Raw genomic sequence first — 20,754 nt, 5'->3', positions numbered from 1 at the left:
GATACCAATCAATGTAAGTGATGAAAAAATGGAAATTTTGACTGGTACATTGAACTATTTGAAAGGATCATTCCCCTTCACTTACCTGGGCATGCCTTTAGGGCTTCAAAAACCAATAGTGGAATAGTGTTTGCCTTTTGGTGAGCAGAATTGCAAAAAAACTGGTGGGCCTATCTTCTTTAATGACTCTTGCTGGAAGGTTACTGCTGGTCAAGTCAGTACTAAATTCACTTATTATATACTTCATGGGCTGTCTTGATGTTCCTATAACTATCAAAAACCAGGTTAACAAATACTTGAGACATTGTATTTGGAGGGGACCAGATTTGGAGGATCACAGACCAGCTTTGGTAGCTTGGTCCACTGTTTGTAGGCCCCAAATTCAGGGTGGACTTGGAGTTATGAACATCTTTGTTCAAAACCAAGCCCTTCTGCTCAAAAACCTCCACAAGTTCTACAATAGAGAAAACATCCCATGGGTCAATCTCATTTGGGAGGCTTATTATGACAATGGCATCCTACCAGGACAAAAATGGGAAGGGTCTTTCTAGTGGAAATGTAACCTGAGGCTCATTGATAGCTACAAATCCATGGCAAGATGCACAATAGGTGATGGTAAATCTGCTCTATTTTGGTCTGACCTCTGGCACACTACTTGCCTGAATCAATTATTCCCTCATCTTTACTCCTTTGTCAGAGATCAGAACCTTTAAGTGCAAAATGTTCTTATGTTTGAATACTTGGAAGATTTATTTCACCTAACACTGACTCAGAAGGCTTTTCTAGAATTTGAGTTGATGGAAGAGATTTGTGACACCCTCAAAAGATCTGCATCCAATGAGCACTTGGATACTTGGAGTTATATGTGGGGTAATAATATTTTTTCAGTGGCTAAAGCATACAAAATTTTGATAGGTGTAAAAATTGTACCAGCACAGTTCAGCTGGATTTGGAAATGTTCTGCCCAGCCAATACACAAGGTCTTCTTTTGGAGACTTCTTCATGATAGACTCAATACCGGGAATCTGCTAAGAAGGAAAACTTTTCATCTTGACAACTATAATTGTGCTACTCTCAACTGCCAGCAGGAAGAAACACTCCAACACCTCTTTTGGACCTGCCCTTTTGCTTCTGCTTGCTGGGATATTCTCTGCCCAAATAGACAAAGGAACCTCTCCATCACGGAAGCCATTCCAGACCTAAGGAGCAACATACATCAACCTTTTTCCATGGAGATCATTATCATTGCATCTTGGGCCATTTGGATAGTCAGGAATGATAAGATTTTCAATAACATCCCAACCAGCATTGACAGATGGATGTTCATCTTCCTCTCAGAACTACACCCGCTCAAATTCAAAATTAAGGAGAAGTTTTCAGCTTCTTTCTTTTCCTGGTTGGACACCCTTGTACTGTAATTTTTGTAGTCTTTTTAGTTTCTTTAGTTTTTTATTTTCTAGTTGTTGGCCTTTTTTAGGCTAGTTTTCCATTTTTTGGGCTTATCTCAAGCCTTGTATGTTTGAACTCTCTTTTTATACTCATAATAAAAAAAATTGCAGTGGGGTTTTGCCCTACTATGTACAGTCAAAAAAATAATTAATGCCCAAAAGTAGCAGACTTATGTGTGCATGCGACCATTGAGATAAGAAGATTAAATGAAGGCCGTTGCATGCTGTAATTAAGGATAGACATGTAGCCTATACCTACAGCACAAGTTGGTGCATTAGTAAATCAATACCGATTTAGATTAAAGGCTAAATGCATTGGAAGTGTAGATGTACATCATGTACTACTACACTCTTTGTTTTATAGCCGATGTACACTCTTTGTTGGAAGGCCGAGGGAGGACACGTGCATGCACTCACATACACAGCCAGGGCGGTTCGGGCGCAAGGGTTGGACTCGTGTGGTGCCTGCGTAAAGTTTTGTTTAACTGATCTCTTTGCTCCGCCAACTGACAGGTGGGACCCAGAAACCAGGTGACAATTTAACCAGTCAACAAAGTGCTACGTCGACTATGTGGCCGGTCAGTAGGGTGCAATACGGTGCTCTACGATGAGCTAGTGATCATATAATCGACACAAAACTATATATAGTGACCGTAAAGAGCGTATAGTTACATACGTTGACCGCCAGTGTATTTTTCTCGTTTCAAATTAAGCCATATTAATCGGAAAGGACGCAGTATGGACTACTACTAGTACTAGTATTGCTTTGATGTGTCCCGTCAACTCGCCGAACGAGGAGAAGCTTGCTTACTACGCCTCTCCCTCGCCCACGCGCGTGGTGGTTCGCAGGACGAGGAGAGGGTTTTGACTACAGCGCCCTCTCCCTCTTCCTCTCCCTCGCCCTCGCCCTCGCGGTGGACGTGCAGCAGTTCAATCGGTGTCAGATTGCCAGACGCATATTGTACTGTAGTATCATCATTGTTGGACCTTCCTAAGAGGCGAAGAGGCAAGTGCAAGGTTCACATGAGTACGAACTGTTGAACCTCCCGAAGAGGCAAAGAGCCAAGCGCAAGTTTTTATAGGAGTTGTCGTCCTAGTAGGAGTGTACTACAACTATAGCGAACGATGCTACTGTATGATGCCGCCACGTCACGTATATCCAAAGTTGTGCCACCTTTTTTTTCTCAAAGAGCGTGTTGGAGCCCGTGCAACAACCACACAAGTTGCACGTACACATAACACATTTACTAGTAATAAATTCTAAAGGACAAATGCCAGTATGCCACACAAGTTCATCTCCAATTCATGTGATAAATTTGTGCACGACTAGTCTACATATATTCACAGCGCTACCGTTCAAAATTACCGTACTCCACTTACACGTTATAGATGGGCTACATGCATGTCCTCCTCCAGGTTCCAGTCCCAAGTGTTCTTCATGGATGGCACGATCCATAGTGGTGGGCAACGGGAATCATTGTCGTAGCTTTCTAGTCTGGTTCCACATGATGGAGACTCATCCAAGCTGAAGCGGCATAAATCAGGGATAGCGTGTCCCAGCATGTCGTTCATCCGGCGGTGCGCAATGAAGACACAACCATGCTTCATGAACGGCAGGCCTTCCATGTCGTGCACGGAAGGTGGCATCCGCTTCATAATGGGGTAGCTGTCCCTGATGAAAAGCGAGTACTCTCCAAGAGTGTTCCTCGCCACCCATATAGCATAACGGGGGTCGAACTCGGTGCCGTTCATCTGGTACACACGACATCCCAGATCTGGACACATGGTGACGTACATAGTCAAGGTCCATGCATAATAATGTTGTGCTCAAATATGGTGGTCAGTAATACTGTGCAGCAAATAGTACTACTCCGGTATAGAGGAAGTAAAATAACCGGCTTATTATATATAGCCACTCTTGGCTACATGGATGAGATAGTAAGACATGGAAAAACAAAAATGGTGGCAGCTAGTGGGTTCAAGTCTTCAAGGGCCCAACTAGCTATACGCGTCCTCCAAGGTAAAAAGTACTCCTACTAGTAGTACTGAGTATACTACTAGTACAACAATGAAAGAGAAGACTAGAGGGTTAAAAATGGAATACCTGGGTAGATGGTGAAGGTCCGATCGTGGTAGATTGTGTGACCATGTTGCACATTAGTGGTACCATGGGTAACGACTGCTAAGATAGTTGATCCCAATATGCCAAAGTCAGCTACAAGGTTCCAGGTTACACCGAATCGCGGATGCAAATGCACATCCAGGATCGGCGATCTTATTTTGATCGAGGGATGACTGGTCCCTGCAAAATAATGGAGTACCGTTAGGGATGCAAATGATGGTTTGTGCATTCCGTTTGTAATCTCCCGTACCGTAGGATGGCAACCATATGAAACAAGTCCCCTGGCTTGTCACCGCGAAGATGTGGCCTAGATGGCGCACGGTGTTTTCGAACGTGAAGGGGTACAAATCTGCTGCCGCCAACATGCGCCAGCCTCTGCCGTTACTGCTTCTTGCATTGATGGCAATCCTTATGTCGAACACCGCGATGAGATAGTAATCGTCGTAGCCGCCTCGCTTTGTCGGCGGGTCCGCAATTGCTATCTTCTTCAATCTCATGTAGGCATCATCATACGTATTCAAGCCCAGCCAGTCCGGAAGGCCGATCTCAATGGTGGAGAAGGGGTCTACCAGAACGACCGCACTAATGTGGATGTTGTGCAAAATTATGGTGGTATCCAGCCGGAGGTATGCAAGCCAATCTTTGTTGGCACCGACCCAGACCTATATATAAGACGGTGGGCAGCGGAGAAATTATGGGATGGAAATGGAATAACTAAGTACTACATGATCAAACTCCATTACTGACCTGCTCATCGGACAAAATCCGACTACCTCTCAACGTAGGCAACTCTAGCGGAGTCAACGTGCAACCATGGCCAGGGAGCGGTGGACTATTCGAAGGATTGTCCCATAGAAGAACCTTCTCCTCGAGGACGCATGGAAGACCAACAAGCATGGCCTTTTCCCAAACCTGTTTAAGCAGCATCTTGAAAAAGTTGGTGCAGGAAGCACCGAGTCTTGCGACGGTGAGGACATCAGAGCAGCGTGCGATTTCTCCCAGAGGATCGTCGTCCAAGGTCTCCCAGCCCCGACAAAGAGGAGAACCGCCTGGCGAATCCATGGGAGCAGCGACGAACTGCCTTCTCTTCGGGGGGAGGGGAACTGGCGAGGAGGAGATAAGAGCGTAGTAACCGCAGGGCCTCGTCCCTTCCAACTATAGATCGTTCCACAGTGAAGGGGTGAGGATATTATTTACTACTAGTACTAGCATTATGGATTGTTATGGGATTGCATTATACTGTAAATAATAGCACTAGTAAGAAATTTTTGGCACTAGGTAGTAGTTTTTGGCGTGGATTAAGAAATTTTGGGTATGTTTTTGCCATTTTTTGTACACGCCAACTAGTGTCAAAAAACTTCTTACATTGTGTGACCGAGGAGTACGTACTCATACTATAGCAGTACCAGTACTACTTTTCTCAACTACGAGTATTAGTGTGATGTACTGTACTTCTAGTCTAGTCTAGTCTAGTATAGTGCACCAGTTTTGAACTCTTGAATATCAGGGCCAAGGAGCTACAGTTGGCAGTGGAGGGTACTACTATTCTCTAGAACCATCGTTGTACTATCAATGCAGGGGAAGTACACCTGCGTAGTGGCCTAGTGGGTACTCTCGGTGCTATACTCAGTCGCTCCTCTCACGTAGGAGTAGCTGGCCTACTCAGCCGCTCCTCTCACGCACACACTAGAAGCCTGTTTATCAGCGACGGTTACTGCGGTCTGCGGGGGCAGAACATTTGAGTTATTTGATACAGTGAGACTAGGCTTTTCGCTTCCATTTGTGGAGGTGTAATGGATCTCGTCGAACTTTGTTAGTAGTTCCTTCTTTATGAATGAGATGAAGCAAAGCTTTTGCCTCCGTTTCAAAAAAACACGTCAAGAGGAATTTCTTTTATAGTAGAGTCGATAATGGAGTGAAGTCCATGTGTGCAACGCCACAAGCTACAGAGTACTAGTAGTACAACACTTTACATAGAGTACAGAGCCATATTGCATAGTTCCCAATGCCTCGCCAGGCTTTTTCGGCTCCTCGGGCTTAATTGGAAGATGCTAGTTTAAATATGCTACTACTAGCTGATGAGGTGCTAGTTTAAGATAAGTCTGCCTTATCAACCATTGTACATGCTCTTACCAACCAAATCCCCGAGTGACCTCCTACCTCCGGCCCATCCACCTAGTCATCCTCGGCCATGGGACGCAGCTACCGCCACCGGCAGAAGGCGAGGTCAAAACCGCCGGCGGTGCGGAGCCCATGTTGCGGCAGCCCGGATGACAGCTCCGTCCGGCGCTCGCGGCCGCTAGCTAGCCAAGATAGCTCCATCCAGCTACTGTCTGCAAGGTTTGCTAGCTATATTGGCACGACAGCGCGGCGGCTTGCTCGCGCGCGCCGCGCTCAGGCCAGCCATCTGGCTCGAGCGAAGGCCAGCGCGGCAGCTTGCTCGCTCGTGAGTCACGCTCGGGCCAGCCTGCCAACCCGTGCGGAGGCCAGCGCAGCGTCCGGCCTGTCCGGCGGAGCGGCGGCCAACTCGCTCATCACCAGTGCCACCGACGAACATGCATCAGTACTGTTTGAAGTAATGTTCAGCACAAATAATGATTTGAGGGGGAATAACAGGATAGAAGGTCAGATGTGGGTCCCTTGTGTCAACGGTCAAACAAAATGTGTTGGTTTAAGCTGCCTTGTCAGCATGGACGTGTGGGCCAACCCAGTCATAAATGGGTTTAAACGAACCTAATCGGTAGGAGTACTAGGTAGTAGTAGTTTTTGGCGTGGATTAAGAAATTTTTGGTATGTTTTTGCTATTTTTTGTACAATAGATTCTTCCTAGGGCTGGTTGAAAGTGGTAGTTTTTTGTTAAATACTCTAGATATTGTAAGTAGGTGTGAAAGTTAAGCTTTGGAAGCCAATAAGCAAGGCTAATTACATAGTGCATATGTGTACATGATTGAAAGTAAATATCAACCATGAGTGACTAATATCTTGATGGAAAACTTGAAACTATGGAATACTAGAAAAAAATACATGGTTGGAAATACTAGCAATGTTCATGTTCATTGCAACGAGTCATAATTAGAATAATACTTATTCACAAACTTGGTACAAAACACCCTAATTTTGATATACATATGTATATTATGTTTCACTTATAATATATTCCTTGGGCTGTTTTGGTGAGGTCAGGGAGGGATGTGGTTGGTTTTAAGATACTAATTATGGGTTTTTCTGCAAATTGGTAGACCAGTGGGATGTTGGTGAGAAAAGGCAACAACTTACCTCACAATCGTTAGATGTAGATCTAATGGTCAGAAACGACGAATGGCAGACACACCAGCATCACCAACTTAGTCTTGTGTAGGAGTACTAGCAAGATCCGTGCATTAACGGAACATCAAGATGCATTTTTTTATAAAAACACTTGTTGTGATTGACCCTTGCGGGAGTAATCCCATGTGTAAAAACTAATGATATCTCGAGAAATATGAGATAAGGTGAAGAGGAGTTGGGTGTGGTGGTGGTTGGTGGTCGGACTGAGCGGAGGCATGGGGATTGACGACGCCGGCAGCGGCCACTAGGCCAGTTTGTTCCAGAGGCTTCCTTTCTTAATTGCTCAACAATGAGGTTTGTTGGAGATAAGGATGAACGAGGGAAGGCATTGTCTGCAAATGAGGAGAGGGGTGCGGGTATCTTTTAGTTTAATTTCCATCCGTCAGATATAGATCAGACGGTCTATATTGCAAGATGGCACATGTACCATCATCACCAACTCGGTTTCTTATAAAAGAAGAAATATAAGTATGGAGATACAAACGTATTATCGATACTTGCTTCCGTAAACTAGCATCTACATTCTATTCAACGCATCGGCATGTGGGGCCTTAGCACAATGACTTCTCGACTGTGTAAAACAAAGATTTTCCCGTCGCCGACAAGGAGGGGGTGATGGCGGCGCACTTTTTGGCTTGCTCTAGTCCTAGTAGTCATACTAGGTGGTCTAAGCACGTGTAGATTTATTCTTTTTCACGTCTCGTGTTCGCCGTACTGCCATGAATGTTGATGAGTAGACGGTAAGTTATTCACGGGGAAACCCTTGTTGAGCGTGTTTGCGAGAGAGAGAGAGAGAGAGACAGTGTGCGTGTGCGATATGTTAGAGACTGAGGCAATGATAACAGATTCTTTGTGTCTATGTGTGTGGAGGATAGAGAGAGACATGTACATGGGGCTTTGTGTTGTGTAACGTGGAGACACATATACATAATTAGAGAGTGAGTGTGTGAGATACACATGCGGACATGGGGAGAGATGAGGATCCATATAAATGGGTGTTTGTGCGTGTCTGTGTGTGTTTGTGCACGCGTTTGTGTGTGACAGGGAGAGAGTGTATGTGGAGTAGAGAGACAACTGATGATGTAAACCTAGTATAAGGGAAGGGGGAATGGTGTGACATGTGTAGTAGCGAGATAGCATGGGTGCGGGCGGGGGGAGCAGACTATTTGGAAGAGGCATCGAGTGTGTGTGTGGGAGAGGGGTGTGAGAGCAAGAGAAAGAGAGAGCTAGCGACAGAGAGAGAGAGAGAGAGAGAGAGCGACGGAGAGAGAGAGAGAGAGAGAGACAGACAGAGAGACAGAGAGAGAGAGAGAGGAAGAGAGGGGGCGAGAGGGGTCGTTTGTGTCCATAAATGGCGTATAGATAGGGAGACAATGTTGATGTTGTCTGAAATTGGCCTATGAACGGAGACGCAGGGGAAGCGAGTCATCGTGTGTGTGATAGGGACTTCATGAGAGATCTAGAATAGATCATGTAGAGAACAATGTGCGAAATCGAGAACGATTATACATTAGGGAGCTATGCAAAGAGTCACGACATATATGTATACAGGGAAGGAGCTGGGACGGGTCCGCATGTGGGAGAGATAGAAAGAGGAGAGTGGTGCACAAGGAGACAAAGTGTGCTTGTTTGCAGTGGGGGTATTGTGTGAGGTGAGTGCGCGAGAACCACATAACTAGGGAGATAGATGTTTGGGGGCGACGTTTTGTGTGTATGGGAAATATACACTCTACATAGTGCGTGTGCTTGGGTAAGAGAGATAGCGGGAGACCTAGAGAGTGAGGGAAGAGATGTGTGCATGCCCGGGAGACAAAGTGATAGAGACCTATGTTGGGGTCCGGACTTTACAAGTGAGAGGGGTGTTAATGTGCTCGTGTGTTGGCGTCTGGGGGAGAGAAAGACTTCTCTATGTGTGTGTGTGTGTGTGTTGGTGGTGGGGGGCGGGTGACTTCAGATAAAGAGTGAGGTGTCTATATTTGAGGGACTTTAGCGTAATTGAGATATTGTGCACTCATGGTTGATCAATTTATTTCACGGTTTGTACTATGAGATAACGATACTTTTGAACATGCGTGATATACCTTGATGTACCAGAATTACAAACCTAAGATTGGAATTTTGGAATTCGACTCCATCATTAGCTTTTGTAATTCACTTAAACGGAGGTACATTTTTTAAGCCGGAATTTCGTGATTTCAAATTCATATATCAAACCTAGAGAAATACACATAAGGGAATGTTCAAACTTTATAATCATTCACTTTATTCATACACATACACATTTTTGCTTTTGGCATCATATTTAAGATAAACACATTTGGAATTTCATTTGAATTGGACCGTATGATGGTATTTGCTTGTAGTAGCTCAATGATCCATATTTGAATTGAATGGACAATCTAAGTTTCGAGTTGGAGACATTGATTTTCAGAACTTGCACTTTTTTTTGCGTGCAAAACAAACAAATTGTCGGCCATGATATCATAGTCGGCCGTACGAGAGCAGAATACTTATAATTTTAGGCGCCAAAAGCTTTCAAACTTCCCGCTCACATCGAAATATCACGCGCCCGAAAGTTTAGCCCTAGGATATTCCTGTTTTACCCCTGCCACATGAACGGAAAAGGGCTGCTTTGGTAACTCCATTGTTTTCCCCTCTTTGCCCCCAACATTCTTCCCCAGAGCCCCTCCCCTTCCCCTCCCCGACCCCCCCAACCACGGCAAGCCGCCGAATCTAGTCCTCCGCCGCAGCGGTGGACCTCACACCCCGCCGGATCTACCTTCCGCACCTTGGAAACCCCAACTGCCAACTCACCACTTCACCGGAGCCGCTTCAACGACTGGCTTGTCCACCGCTCCAGATCTCCTTGACCGCCATCATGGTCCACCGCACCGGATCTGCTTAACCGGCGTCCTCGTCCACCACAGCGTAGGCCCTTCACTGACTCCCTCGTCCGCCCCTTCGCTGGCCCTTCATACAAGCCCTCGTCCTCGGCAACAGATCCGCCTCACCGAAAGCACTGTACAACGCGCCCACCGAAGCCTTCGTCCACTACACCGGACCCGCTCCACGGACGCCATATTCAACTCCACCGGCCCTGCTTTACCAACGCCGTAGCCTCATCAGGTTATTTCGATTTGTACTCCTTCGGTTTTTCTCTTTATCGTGCAACTATTCACTTACCACAGATGAGCTTTCTTGTATGTCGACAGGCGCCGCAACCGTAGCACCGGAGCCGCTTCAGCGACGGCGACATCCGGTCCAAACTCAACCACAACACGAGCACCATCGACGATCCTTAGCTATCAAGTATGACAACGATACCCATACGCCGCCGAGAATCAGGTACTATGATCCAATGGCCGGCGCCTACGTTCACTTTCCTAGCATAAGCACCGCACCTTTGAATTTCTTCAGGGCATCATTCAGTTTTTCATGAGATGCGTGATTCTGCTTGCACCTGTAGGGCCATACTTCTGGCAGTGAACATGTTACATGTGCTAAATTACATACCAGTGCACATATAGTTAATATGCTTTAGTTTTGTTTTGATGCCACCTGTTGGTTCCATCAAACTAGTTAATGTTCTCTATGCTTAATTACACATCAGCAAACTAGCATGTGGTTCCGCTGCTTTTTGTTCGTTTTACCCTACATTTTCTGATGCTAGCTATTACATCACTGCTCCAAGCCTCTGTTCATTACTCCCTCCGTCCCATAATATAAGAACGTTTTTAACACTAGTGTAGTGTTAAAAACATTCTTATATTTTGGGACAGAGGGAGTACTTGTTTGTGTGTTCTTGATCTTCCCAAGTTGCATGACTAATTTGATGCTTCTATTAATTATGGAGCTGCCAACCCCATCAAGCAAAATATTTGTTCTTTTGGGGCTGGCACCTTGAACAAGCATAAAAATAGAGGGAAGCAGATATATTGTCGTGTATGCACACACCCTTCTTTCAGTAGTTTAGATGAACCATTGATGATCAATTCGGACCAGTGCATGCGATTAAAATTAATTTTACCTAAATAGATGGTGCAGAATAAACTACAACAACTAGATTTGTAACCACGGGATGCTGGCGATATTTTCAAAGAACATTGAAACAGCAGCTAGGCTTCACAGCAACATATGGTAAGCCAATGTGTTTTAGTACATGCGAAATGTAATGCGAGTGGGCTGCTTTCTTGGCTTGTGCCCTCAACGTGTAATCCTACCGAATTACAAATAGTTCAGTTGTCTGCTTTGCTGTATTGCTTGATTCGAATGCTTGTTTGTTGTTACGCTATACCTGAGTTGGCCAATATGTCAGCAGTGCCTGTTGTACTATTGTAAAGAAATGCATGCCTATTTCATTTGATTCCTTAACTTTTCCTCTCAACTTCATCACAAGACTGTCTTCGTAGTTTATATGAGGCCACACTTTTAAGTGCTTTCTCAGATTATTTCAACTGCTAGATGCCTTGGCAACTTAAATATAGCGGTTGTACACTCCCTTTCAACTAGGGATGTCAACTGGGTCCCGTTTAATCCCGATTAAAGTCCACTAGTGGTATGATAGTTCAGAAGAGTTTTTGTTTTTTGAGGAAAATGAACTAGGGAGGTAGCAAAAACTAACTAGATGGGACTGGCGGATGTCGTTTATTTGCCACTTACATCCCTAGTTTCATCTTACCATTTTAATTTCTTTTCGGCTGATGCTGCTTTGAACCATTCAAATATAGTTTGCCATGCTCGGCAATAATTCGTCCGTCGTTTACCATGTAAGCTTACTGCCTGGATCATACGATAACTATCTCTTACTTATGTCCAGCAGAAACCTTTCAGGATGCCGTTCACACTAGGACACAATGTACAACCCCAGAATCTATTTGTGGAAGCAGTGCGCCATCCATGTTACCAGATGGTAGCAGTTCAGAGGCAACACCGCCGGAGAGCAGTCTGAGCACAGATATTATAGTGCTTGAGGCTCTACTAGAGGCAGAAAGAGATGGTGTGCCTGCCATGAATGAGGTAATCTTTATCTTGAGGCTGGAAATTATGGAATTAGCGGCACGCATTATGCAAGCAACCCAAGAATTGGAGGAAGTAAGAATGTTGCATTTGAAGACGGAGGAGGTCCTGCTGTTTCTGCTATCTGAAGCCCAAGGTAATCCCGGTTCTTCTTTAGATACCAGTTGAAATTGTCATTAGATTATTGTACTTGCATGTTGTGTCATGTCTCTGAATGGATTATGTTGCAAGACCCCCTATGTTGTCCAGAATTCCATGTTGTCCATGTGTTGTAATGATCCGAATTTTTTAGGCGAGGTAATCCTCAGTACTTGTATGATTGACATAAGGTGAACTGTTTTTCGTGTGAGCATATTGTATTGGATGAAATAACTGTTTGAATCAGAGTGTATCCAACCTACTGAATTCGAAGATCACGGCATTTCTAAATCATAATCATATATAAAGGTGGAATAAATCTTTGTTGTGGTGTTGAAGAAATAAATAACAAAACTTATAATTATCTGTGGATATTTGTAATCGAATACAAATTGGATTTGAATTTAGTTTGCCAGGTCCCAGGGCAAACGTGAATGCTAATTCTCCCAAGTTTTGAACGAAGCGGCTAAACACCCACTATAATTTGTGGGCTGCCCGAAGCAAGTGTTTGCAAGATGGAAATTTTTGTCTACCCCTGACACTGAGTACATCCTTATCGACCGGATTTACACTACTGTCGATAGGGGTAGACTAGTAACTTCAATCAGACGTGACACGGTGGCCTCTAAGCCCATTCAGACACGGTGGGCGCCAAACGTGGGCGGCAAAACATATTTGATTCAAGCTCGTCCAAAAGACATGTGTCTCTTCCTCCATTTCCCCATTCATACACGGTGGGTGGCAAAACAAAATCTCCTCATACGAAATCGATGTAGGCTAATATTTTAAATAGGGGCAGATGTGTAACTTCCATCAGACGTGACACAACCTCCCTACCTGTCAGCCCCTTTCATACACCATGGGCGCCAACCGTGGGCGGAAAAACACCCTCTTCTCGCCCGAAATAGTTACCGGCAAATATTTGGGAGATGCGAGATTACCGTCCTATCCCCAACCGACGTGATGTCCGAAATTTTAAACGGGGGATAAGTTCGTAACTTTCCCCCATTTCAGAGAAGAGCGTCCCAAAGTTTGAGATCCCCCCTCCCCTCCATTTCCCCATTCATACACCATCGGTGGCACGACAACCTCCACACTGCGGCCAGCCTCCTCCGTCCGCCACCCCATCCTCCACCTTGCCTGAGCCACTACCCCTACCCCGTCGTCCACTGCAAGAGATGGACGTCTCTCATCCACAGTGCTGGACCAGGATCCTTTCATCGCCTCCTCTCGCTTCATCGGCGCTGTCGTCCACCTTGTCATTGCTGCTCCTACGACCGCCTCGTCCACGGCAACAGGATATATCCCCCGACCCGGCTGTCTGCCGTCTAAAGTCTTCTTCCCCGCCGCCGACAGCCATCGCACCCGCAGCACCCTCAACGCATCAGCATAGGCCTACACGGCGTCGCAAGAGAGGTGGTACTCTTCCATATGTGCTTAAGTTATTGATCTCACCCAGAAAATATATCGTAATTTGTTTACTGTACTTTTCTTGTCCGTACCAAATCGTAGTGGCTAGTTGAAAGCGAACATTGGTTGCGAAGTAGCTTTGTCCGGTTTGCACCTTCAGATCCGCCATGGCATGGGCACTATACTCGTAAAGCTTATGGTTTCCCCCCTTTATATTCACTACCATCATCGTAGGTGCTTCGTGTCGTGGTAGCACTGCTCCTCAAGACCTCAACCCAAAGCTTACGTGTTGAAATACGAATCTGATATGATTCTCATATCACTAAAATAGAGAACGTTTAATTGGTCACCTAATGTTCCTATATTCGTTTCGAAAAGCATGTGCGCCACCCACTGGTCCAGCTAGTTTCACTTTCCTGATTTTTCTCTTGATGCTTAGGGTTTTCCCCTTTTATCTACTCTACTATGATCTACGTAGGTGCTTTCTGTCGTACTGGCATTACTCCACCCTTCAAGCTAAACAACACAACACTCAGAATTCGAAAGCTTAGTTGTTCAAATATGATTGTGATATGATACTGATATTAGTTAACCGACACATTTAATTGGTTAGTTAAAGGTCCCACTTGAGTTTCCAAATGCATGTCGCGACATATAGAGAGATATCATAATTGCATTTCTTTGTCACTTGTTGACCATACTTTCTTGTCCATACCAAATCTTAGTTGATATTTCAAAGCAAACATCGGTTGCTAACTACCCTTTACGCGGTTTGCAGCTTTAGATCTGCCATCCCACTGCCACGGTCAACACTGTACTCATCATGCTTATGTTTTCCCCATTTTATGATGACCACAATCAGCCTACGTTGTTCGTGTCGTAATAGCACTGCTCCACCCATCGAGCTAAACAAGCTTAGTTGTACAAATTCATATCTGATATTATTGCTGATATTAGTAAAACTGAGAGATGTTTAATTGGTGAGCTAAATGTTCCTACTTTAGTTTCGAAATGCATGTGAGCCACATATGGAGAGACCTTAAAGAATAGTATTTCTCTGTGCGCTCTGGTTCATCATGGGTGGCCAACCGACATTGTATTGAAAGACTTGTAATATCTTCAATCGTCTTGCTCTTCTGCTCTTCTTTAAGATGATACTCTTCTCTTGCGGTCGACTGGTCAGGTCGAGTTGTTCTCCCTTAGTATATTTTGAATCTGTCAGGTCAGGTCGACTTGTTCTTCTTTACTATATGTTGAAGCTATCATCTGCGAAGTGTCATCACTTCTGGAACTCTCATATTTTGAGTAGTAGGCCACATTATATTAATGCACACAACAAATTACAGCATGCATGGCATCTTTTAAAAGAATTATAGAGATAGCACAAAGGGGTTTACAAGGAGGCAGTATTGGATTAGAATCACTTCTGCATTACAAAGAAAATCTCACTTGTTTTTATGTTTTCATGCATGTCAGATATTGAACATTATCAAAATGAATATGAGAATGGGCGCACGAGAGGAATATTGCGGAACAATCCACTAGCTAACAAACTTGGCATGGTAGAGGATGGCCTATCTTATTCACCCATCAAGGTGCTTGCTCTAGCTTTGCAAAGTTGTATTGGTCGCACATATTTTGCATCTGACCTCTTGCATTACTTCTACTTTGTTACATCATCTACTTAGTTTAAGCATCATATATGATTATATGCCATGCCTATCCATTTTCTGTACCTATTCCATGTGTCGTCACACTATGTTTTTCCAGTCAAATGTTGTTCTTCCGTAATAGATGTCCAAAAGGAAGAGGGTGAGTGCAGATCCTCAAGGAGTACACACTAGGTATTTTGAAAAGGTAGTGATACCTGTTAAATCAGATAGATCAGCAGACACAAAAAACACAGGCCCAACTGTACCACACTTTACCCCTACTCCAGTGGCCAAACCCCTATTAGAACTGCTGGGAGCCCAGCGTCAGGTACTGTCTATGATATCAATTCAAAATTTGAACTCCTAAATTTCTGCTTGTGCCTTACCTTCTCTCTTGTATGAAAACTAATTTTAGATGAATCTCCTTGCTCAAAGGATCATACGATCTCAAAACAATAATGGGCTCTGCATTGCTCTCGTCAGTACCTCTCTCCCTTTTGCCTTGTAACGCTGTACTTAATTAATTGCTATTTGATTATGTATCATCAATCTGCACCTGAGCTTCATTATCCTCTGTTTCTTCCAATATTATTTGATCTATATTTACTCTTTGCAAAATGTAGAATAATGGCAACGCTTATACAGAATTTTCTTTGGGGAATTTATTGAATTATCCTTCCATCAACATGGAGAAGGGCTTTGTCCAGCCCGTGTTAACATCTAATGTAAGTTCATCCTTCTCAAGCCTTCAAACTTTGTTCTGGTATAGATTTGGATAGGCATAATTTCCTCCACTGCTGTTTGCTTTGCTGTTTACATCTGATTGGATGTTTGCAACAACTACTAGTTTCAAATTGTAGTTGTAAAAACATGTTCCTTATGCAGTACAGATCCATTTATTTGCTTATATAATTGTGAAACATGTTACGTGTCTCCTTGTTTCTCTTTCAGATTCGTATCTCTTACGCCAGGCAAAACTTTAGGGAAGATAGTGAGCCAAACCATCTTGTGGACAGCGAGATGACCCCAAGGTCCTGTCTTGATGAAGATAGTGAGTTGAAGCTACTCACCAGTAGGTGTGAGACAACCTCTGTGCAGTCGCAGCCTCAATCAGTTCGACTTCTTCAGTCTCAACTTAAAGCGGAAAGGCTTGCTTCAGCTCAGCTCTGACTTGAAGTCAAAGATGCAATGAAGATGTCAGAGGACTGCCGTGCGCACCATCAAGCCTTAAATCTAGTGTTGATGCATCTATCGTTGACACAACTGAGGTCTACTCAGCTTCTTCAGCTGTTTGGGGGGCCCTTCCTGGCCAGGCCTAGTACCTTCTGAAGTGCTCTCAGTTTTGTATATTCTTTTGTCGGCGCGTTTATTTGCACTGGTGGCGAACTTTGATGCCCAGTGGATGTAATATGTGATAGCCGTGATAGCCTAGCATAAGTTGCTTGCTTATTTATTTCCTTGTTGTCTTGTTTATTTGTTTGCTTGTAGTCATTGCAGTTCTTTTTCCGCGGTTTGCTAGTGGCTGCAATAACCTATTTTTAAAAACTAGGCTACAATAACCATGGGCTAATATTTACTGTAGTGACACTGGGCCTCCTACGGGCCGTAGAAACAGTGGGCCTTCTACGGGCCGTAGAAACAATGGGCCTTCTAAGGGTTGTAGAAACAATGGGCTTTCTACGGGCCGTATCATAAATGGGCCTTATACGGGCAGTATGATAACATGGGCCAATAATAGGTCGCATTATGGCCGTAAACGGGCTAGAGTTGGAATCGTCCGTTCATGGGCCGACCTTAACGGGTAATCGTTAATAGGCCGTGTTTCATGACGCTATGAAAACGGCCCAACGTATTAACGGACCACAAATGGGCCGATGTAACCATAGGCTGAATTTGGCCCACAAGCAGAAAATGACAGTAACGGGCCGTAAGTAAACGAATGCGGGAAATGAGCCCAAGAATAAATGGGCTCCGAGAAGGCCGAAAGATAACATGGGCTGGAAACGGCCCAACGGAATAACGGGCCGTTAATGGGTATAAAGTGATACACTGTTCATTACGGGCCAGTTTCACCACGGGACATTAATGGGTGTATAGTGATACACTGTTCATTACGGGCTAGTTTCACCACGGGCCGTTAATAGGCCAAGAGTTACATAGGGCCTCATATGGGCCGAAAGACGTCATGGGCCATACATGGGCCAGAAGTGAAAACGGGCTAGAATCATATTGGGTGGCCCAAATGACGCTACTGGGCCTAATTCGGATAGGGCGTAATGGGCCATGGGTTAGCGGGCTGTAAATGGGCTATATGCGAACAGGCCGTTAACAGGCTTTCCATGGGCCGGCCCGCCACATTTTGACCAAGTCAAATGGGCTGGCCTTTTCACAGGAATGGGCCTCTGTTGGGCCATGCCACGTGTTAACGTATCATAGGCGCCTTCCGTCCAATGAGTGGATGACATCTGTCCCAACAATGAGCAGACACGTGTTTCCTCCAGCCAATGATGATTTTACACGTGGAAAATCCCCATTGGTCGGGGCTGTTAACGGGTTATCGGATCCAAAACCCGACCCGATAGCTTAATGGCGTTCCGTTACGGTGTTTGCCACGTGTCGGTCACCCTTGATGAAAGCACTTCTGTGACGCGCGATTTATCGTCATGGAAGTGGACACTTCCGTGATGATAATTTTGGTAATGTCATGGAACACTTCTACGACAGCACAGGTATGACTATCTTGATTCTGTCATAAATTTGTCAGGGATGTACATGCATGACAAGAAACGCGACCTACTGTGACAAACTCGTATCATCACGGAAGTGTATTTTTTTGTAGTGTAAGAATTCTTTTTCAATAGTAGCATAATTTCTCTGCGCGGTGTCTAGAGTTTTACTAGCATATTGAATAACATTTAGTTTCTTATCAACTCTTTGCCCTAGAATAGCACCTACAGCATAATCGCTAGCATCACATATAATTTCAAAGGGTAAATTCCAATCAGGAGGCTGAACAATAGGTGCCGTGATCAAAGCTTTCTTAAGTATTTCAAATGCTTCTACACAATCATCATCAAAGACAAAAGGAATATCTTTTTGCAATAAATTAGTCAAAGGCCTAGAGATTTTAGAAAAGTCCTTAATGAACCTCCTATAAAAACCGGCATGACCATGGAAACTTCGTATACCTTTAATGTCCTTGGGACATGGCATCTTTTCAATAGCATCAACTTTAGATTTATCAACATCAATACCTCTTTCAGAGATTTTATGCCCCAAGACAATGCCTTCATTAACCATAAAGTGGCACTTCTCCCAATACAAAACAAGGCTAGTATCTTCGCATCTCTGCAAAACCGACCAAGGCTGCTCAAGCAATCATCAAAAGAGGATCCATAAACGGAGAAATCATCCATGAATACCTCACAAATCTTTTCAGAAAAGTCAAAGAATATAGGCATCATGCATCTTTGAAATCTAGCAGATGCATTACATAAACCAAAAGGCATACATCTATAAGAAAAAGTACCGAAAGGGCAAGTAAAAGTAGTCTTTGCTTGATCGTCCGCTGACATAGGTATTTGAGAGAACCCATAATAACCATCTAGAAAGCAGAAATGTGTATGTTTGGATAGTCTTTCTAGCATTTGATCAATAAAAGGTAAATGGTAATGATCTTTCTTAGTAGCTTTATTTAATTTACGGAAATCAATTACCATCCTATAACCTGTAATAATTCTTTGCGGGATCTTTATCATTAGGGACTACAGTAATACCTCCCTTCTTAGGGACACAATGGACAGGACTTACCCACTCACTATCAGCAACGTGATAAATTATACCTACCTCAAGGAGCTTTAGTATTTCCTTTTCTTACCACTTCTTTCATCTTAGGATTTAACCGTCATTGATGATCTCTAACTGGTTTAGTGTCTTCGTCCAATTTAATTTTGTGTTGGCATAAAGTGGGACTAATGCCCTTAAGATCATAAAGAGTATATCCAATAGCAGCACGGTGCTTCTTTAGAGTTTTCAATAATCTTTCCTCTTCCTGCTCTGAAAGGTTAGCACTAATAATAATACGGTATATCTTCTTTTCATCAAGATAAGCATATTTAAGAGTATTGGGTAACGATCTAAGCTCAAACACGGGATCTCCCTTGGGTGGAGGAGGATCCCCTAGGATTTCAACAAGTAAGTTGTGTTTCAAAATAGGGCCCTGTTTAAAGAATACTTCATCTATTTCCCTTCTTTCATTCATAAACATATCATTTTCATGGTCTAGCAAATATTGTTCTAACGGATCAGTAGGAGGCATGGCAATAGAAGCAAGGCCAATAATTTCATCCTTACTAGGTAATTCTTTATCATGGGGTTGTCTACGAAACTTAGCAAAACTAAACTCGTGAGACATATCCCCTAAGCCAATTGTAACAATATCCTTTTCACAATCAATCCTAGCATTGATAGTATTCAAGAAGGGTCTACCCAATATAATGGGACAAAAGCTATCTTGTGGGGAACCAAGAACAAGAAAATCAGTAGGATATTTAACTTTCCCACACAAGACTTCAACATCTCTAACAATCCCAATTGGTGAAATAGTATCTCTGTTTGCAAGCTTAATAGTAACATCAATATCTTCTATTTTAGCAGGTGCGATATCATGCATAATTTCTTCATATAAGGAATGAGGTATTGCACTAGCACTAGCACCCATATCACATAAGCCATGATAACAATGACCTCCTATTTTAACAGAAATAATAGGCATGCCTAAACAGGTCTATGTATCTTAGCATCGGGTCTAGCAATATTAGCAGCTTCATCACAGAAATAAATAACATGCCCATCAATATTATCAGCCAAGAGGTCTTTAACCATAGCAATACTAGGTTCAACTTTAATTTGCTCAGGAGGTGTATATGTTCTAGTATTACTCTTATGAACCACAGTTGAAGCTTTAGCATGATCCTTTATTCTAACAGGGAAAGGTGACTTCTCAACATAAGTAGTAGGAACAATAGGATCATTATAAGTGATAGTCTTTTCTTCAACTGTAACAGGTGCAACTACTTTTACTTCAGTGGGAGGATTATATTTAAACCACTTCTCCTTAGGGAGATCAACATGTGTAGCAAATGATTCACAGAAAGAAGCTACTATCTCAGAGTCAAGTCCATATTTAGTGCTAAATCCACGAAAAGCATCGGTATTCATAAAAGATTTAACACAATCAAACTTAGGTGTCATACCTGACTCCATACCATCGTCGGAATCCCAATCTTCAGAGTTGCATTTAATTCTTTCCAATAAGTCCCACTTGAATTCAATAGTCTTCATCATATAAGAACCACCACAAGAAGTATCGAGCATGGTGCGATCATTGAGAGAAAGTCGAGCATAAATTTTTTGAATAATAATTTCTCTTGAGAGCTCATGATTGGGGCATGAATATAACATTGACTTAAGCCTCCCCCAAGCTTGAGCGATGCTTTCTCCTTCGCGAGGCCAAAATTGTATATATAATTACAATCACGATGAACAAGATGCATAGGATAAAACTTCTGGTGAAATTCCAATTTCAATCGTTTATAGTCCCAAGATCCCATATCATCACATAGCCTATACCATGTCAATG

This window comes from Triticum aestivum, chromosome 1B, assembly GCF_018294505.1.
Source record: "Triticum aestivum cultivar Chinese Spring chromosome 1B, IWGSC CS RefSeq v2.1, whole genome shotgun sequence".
Lineage (NCBI taxonomy): Eukaryota > Viridiplantae > Streptophyta > Magnoliopsida > Poales > Poaceae > Triticum > Triticum aestivum.
Note: the sequence above shows the minus strand (reverse complement) of the source record.